This window comes from Triticum aestivum, chromosome 7A (assembly GCF_018294505.1).
Source record: "Triticum aestivum cultivar Chinese Spring chromosome 7A, IWGSC CS RefSeq v2.1, whole genome shotgun sequence".
Lineage (NCBI taxonomy): Eukaryota > Viridiplantae > Streptophyta > Magnoliopsida > Poales > Poaceae > Triticum > Triticum aestivum.
This window is the reverse complement of record NC_057812.1, coordinates 364,109,413-364,115,206: the sequence shown is the minus strand read 5'-3', so window position 1 is coordinate 364,115,206 and position 5,794 is coordinate 364,109,413.

Here is a 5,794-nt window from a genome sequence, read left to right as displayed (position 1 = left end):
GACCAATTTTTTTTTTTGACTGCCCGGACCCAAAAACTGGAAACGGGTCAAAAAAAAACTTCCTATAATGGCACCTGTCTCAAAACACTCAGAAACACCTAAAAATAGGATAGCCAGAAATTTTTTCGAAAAATGCGTTTTCGAAAAATTTTGGGCCTAAACGGAGCGTGGCTACCCGACTCTTTTTTTTTTTCGAAACCTACTCCGGCAAGGAAACACGAATCGGAAACTAGATGGATCTCGAAAACAACCCTAATAAGCAAGGAACTCGGATTGGTGGTGGATATATGGTGGTGGTATATGGCAGCGGTGGTGGTAGCGGTGGTAGTATATGGATATGGATCGGTGGTGGTATATGGACACGGATTGGTGGTGGTATATGGATACGGATTCGGAGCGGTGGCGGATAAGCGGTGGTGGTAGATGGCAGGGGCGATGATGATGGTGCGGCGGCGGCGTGACAACTTATGACCAGAACTCGAAACACTAAAAGACTAGACTCTAAGACCAGCAACTAGACACGACGATGCAACCGCAAATTCAACAAAGCAAAACCCTAAAAAGATTATGCAAAGGCTCAGATTGGTTCGGATATGATGAACTAACCCTAATTTTTTTTTGTGGCTTTTTCGTGGACTATAGGTATGAAGAACAGACTCGATCTAAACTACGAAAAACTGTAAAATCTCACCGAGCAACCTGGAAATCTGATACCACTTGATAGAGGCGGAGGTGTCCCGTCTTTCGATGAGATGGTGGATTTCGCTTTGGTGGAAGTCGACTTTGACGATCCGACTACGAACGTGCGAGGACGTCGCGCCTTAGCAATCGCTAAACCAACTCCGAGAGGTTATTGACCACGTCGGAGCACGATCAACCTGACCACGAGGTTCTGTTTCCTGCGAGCAAACGAAGAACAAGCAAGAAACTAAGATTGCAATCTGGATATTGCGAATATAAGATGAAAGCTTTATTGATCAAGGTGGGGTTCTGTGACGCCTTTGTCTGGTCGTTGAACACAAACGAAGTACGCGAAGTTCCAGCTATGGCGAACTTTTAATCTAAACAAAACCCAAAGTCTAAACGATGCCCTAAGGGCTGTATATATGGAGGAAGAGGGGGGGAATTTCGTGGCCCTTGGTGGAGGGGTCCGAAATCAACCCTATCTCTTGTTTCCCCACACATACGGACTCTAAAAATAGCCTATACTTATGTATTTCGAAATTACATGGGCCTGGCCCAATAATAAGGTGACGCAGCACCTAAAATAGCCTCGGGACGAAATTTATGAAGTGGCATCTTGTATATTTCGTCCAAGGCTTCATGCACCCATTATGGTGGCTTCAAAGTCCTGAAATCATCACTTGTAACTCCGTTCTTGTTCCCCTTGCGCATGCCATCATCTCCATGCTTGTTCTTGCTCCAATGTTCATCCTTCTCCAAGCCAGGCCCTTCATTTGTAAGCAAAACAAATGTATCCAATTTAGGCAGCATCATATTCTCATGAACATTAGAATCATTACCAAGAAATGAAAGTACCTGGTAATTTAGTTGGCGTGCACGAGCTCTAGTAATTGGTCCAGTATGTATAGCAGCAGGGGCTGTGGGTGTAACAATTGTATTGATGTCCTCATCATTAGGTGTTGTTCAAAAAGTCCTCTCAAGTCACTTTTGGGCCAAGAGAAGATAGAGTCCAAGTCTCTCACGTCATGGATTCAGATTAGGACTGCACAGACATACCTGGCTCAAAATGCCAACAACTTTTTCATACGGACTCCGAATTGGGTGATTCTTTTTTGTTTGAAAGTAGATTTCGTGCTCTTTCCAACACAATTGGATTCACCTTCAAATTCGTCCGGAGCGTTGAGTTATGGACGAAACAATCTAACGTTGCAGCAGAATCCGAGTCAAACTACAATCCCAAAGGTGTTGCATCACCTCCACTTGGGCCCATGAGCCTTGGACGACCTAGGGTTAGTTTTAGGCTGCCTTGGGACGTCCTCCCACCTCCTTGGCCGCCACCCCTTGCTCCTATATAAGTAGATCCATCTAGTAGCTTTTCTCGGGGGCTTTTGTTTAGATTAAAAGTTCGCCATAGCTGCAACTTCGCGTACTTCGTTTTTGTCCAACGACCAGACCAAGACGTCACAGAACGCCACCTTCATTAATAAAGATTTCCTCTTTTATTCGCAATATCTAGATTGCAATCTCAGTTTCTTGCTTGTTCTTCGTTTGCTCGCAGGAAATAGACCCTCGTGGTCAGGTTGATCATGCTCCGGCATGGTCAATAACCCTTGGAAGTTGGTTTAGCGATTGCTAAGGCGCGACGTCTTCGCACGTTTGTAGTCGGATCGTCAACGTCGACTCCCACAGAGAATGATATCTATCTCATCGAAACATCGGGACACCTTCGCCTCTATCAAGTGGTATTAGAGTTTCTTTTCATCCATTTTCCAAGCCAGTCTGAGCCTTTGCAATTTTCTTTTCATTGCTTGCATAGTTGAATTATCGGTTGCATTGTCGTGTCGAGTTGCTGGTCTTAGTGTCTAGTTTGTTTAGAGTTTCAAGTTCTGTTCACATTAGTCACGCCACCGCTGTATCGTTATCCCTTCCGCTGTCCACCACCCATCCATCAATTTCCACCATGTGCTACCCACCATTCATTGTCATAATCATAGTTGAGATCGTTCAAATCTTTGCTTGATCCAATATGTATCTTATCTAGTTCGTTTTGGAAAGAGGTAGAGAGAAAAAAAGAGAGCGAAAAAAACAAGAGAAAAAAAGTTAAAAAAGTCAGAGAAAAAAAGAAAAAAGTGTGAGGAAAAAAAGAGAGAAAAAACAAAATTCAGATCTATCTAGACTCAATCTCGTAGTTGAATTCGGATTGGAATCTGTTTTGTGCATTGTTCAGTAAAATAGGCAAGACTTCCTCATACGAAGTCCGTTTTGACTCCGCGAATACTCAAACGAAAGCTAGCGATGAGCCGCATCTAAATAGTTGCATAAGCTTGTTCAATATTTGGCACCTCAAAACCGGCTTCTAAATTGGTCCTGTTGCCCTCTGAAGTTCACGAACACAGCTTATTCCAGTTTTTCAGGCTAGTTGTAGAATTTTTTTTGACTCCTCATATCAACTCGGAATTGAGTGATTCTTTTTGCGTTTGAAAGCTTGAGCCAGTACCATTCTTGAAAAAAATTATCAAAAAATTGGCACAAACTTTTCCGGAGGAAAGTTGGAGAGAAAGTTGTTGATATATCCTGCTTGGCTGTTGTTTCACATCATTATCTTTACGGCTATTGTGATCTTCACTTATATTTTGCTGTCCAGAGCTACTTCATATCCTTTATTGATGCTAGTTGTGCTATGGCGTGACCTCATTAGTGTTCTAGGCTCGCGTCTCTAGTCCGGCCTAACCTAGGACCAGCACAGTACCGTCGTTGATCGTTTATTCAACATTGCATCTCTAAATTGATTATTGCTAATCTTTTGCTACCATATATAGCCAACCCAGCTCCACATATTTCCACACCGTGCATACGTATGTTCCCCTGGCAATCGCTTTACACAATCTTCGGAGTTATTTGACACCGCTGGTTGCTTGTCACCACCTGCTGCATAGTAAGAACCTATAAGATATTGATATTTGCTTTATTGTGAGCACTTTACAACCACATCCTAATAGTTGATAGGAACATTATTCTCGAATTTTGTTTCTTGTTTCTACTAATCATGACAGGTTCCAGAGATAGAAGTTCTTGGACGACGGATACATCTTCACCATCACGAGAGGTGGAACAACACACACAAGCATATGGTCTGGTTATCTCTTTACCATCATTTGAGGGTAGATTTAATCCTGCTATTTATCTAGCTTGGGAGCTTGAAGTAGAACAAGTTTTTAGTCACCATGATTTTTCTGAACTTGAGAGAGTACGAGCTACCACTAGAGCATTTACTGGTTTTGCTTTTGTTTGGTGTAGTGTGCATTATAAGAAAAACATTGATAACCAACCCACAACTTGGAAAGATCTGAAATATGTAATGAGACAACAATTTTCTCCTCCTTACTATCATCGTGAATTGCTTCACAAATTTGAACAATTTAAACAAGGCAACAACACTGTTCGTGCTTACTACCAAGAGTTCAAATCTTATATGCATCATTGTGACATAGAAGAATCTGAGGATGATACAATGAATAGATTTTTTGGTGGTTTGAACCATGATATTCAGGCAAGATTTCAGTATATTCCTCATTGTATTACTGGTATGTATGTTCGTGCTTGTACCTTTGAGAGACAGATAGAGGAGGATGCATTGGGTGACTACAACAACTACTATTCCAGTTCATGCTCACCACCGCCGGTTGGTTCCTCCACCGTTGCACCTACTAGAGCAGCCCCACCTCGGATTGTGAGCGCGACATCATCTCAAGAGTATGGTACATTGTCAACGTCCGTACCTACATCAGCTACGTCTTTGCGACAAGGTAACAGTAAAGGTATTGATGATATAACTTCACATGAGAATGATGCATGCCTAGTTAACTTGAATGCATCATGTGTTGAGTTACCTCTTGATTTGAGCACACCACCTATTGTAGAGAATCAACTGTCATGAATGCATCATGTGATCAAACAACTGAAATACCAACAATTTTGAGTCCACCCATTGAATTAACTGTTGATGCAAAAGAACCAATGTTTAATCATTTTGATATGACCTCTAATCTTGGTGATGATTCTATGTCAAATGACTTATTGCATGTTTGCTTATTTAAGCATGTTGTAGCATGTAAATTTGATGCAAGTAAGGTTTATTCACCAATGTTGGGATGGTTTAATGATGAACATTGTCAATCCTTTGATACGAATAAGAGCTTCACTTATATGTGCAAACTGAGTTGCGATATTTTCATGCCTTCTACTTCTTGTGATAATATTCGGCTTCAGATTTTATGAACTATGAAAATTACTCATGTATACATGTGTCATTTGTGAAAAACCAAGGGAAGTAAAAATGGATGACCTATACATATACAACATGTACACCTTGTCTCTTTTGTTAGCAACATTTCAGATTAAGCAACGCCGAGGACGACTTTGTTTTCAAGAAGGGGATCATGATGAGGACATGACTACCTTGGATACGACCAAAAATATTGCATACATGTATATTTGTGAGGTGATTTCTAATGCAAACTATGCAATAATTTATTTACGTCATCCAGGACAAAAATAGTTCACAAACTTTTGTGCCATGTCTAATTGCAGGTGTATGGGACATTTGTACAATCCACATATGAAGATAAGGGAAAAAGAGAAGTTTAGGTGCTGTTCAAAAAGTCCTCTCATGCCAAGAGAAGATAGAGTCCAAGTCTCTCACGTTCTGGATTCAGATTCGGACTACACAGACATACCTGGCTCAAAATTCCAACAACTTTTTCATACGGACTCCGAATTGGGATATTCTTTTTTTAAAGTAGATTTCATGCTCTTTCCAACACAACTGGATTCACCTTCAAATTCGTCCAGAGTGTTGAGTTATGGACGAAACAATCTGACATTGCAGCAGAATCCGAGTCAAACTACAAGCCCAAAGGTGTTGCATCACCTCCACTTGGGCCCATGAGCTTTGCACAACCTAGGGTTAGTTTTAGGCTGCCTCAGGACGTCCTCCCACCTCCTTGGCCGCCACCCCTTGCTCCTATATAAGTAGATCCATCTAGTAGCTTTTTCTGAGGGGTTTTGTTTAGATTAAAAGTTCGCCATAGCTGCAACTTCCCGTACTTCG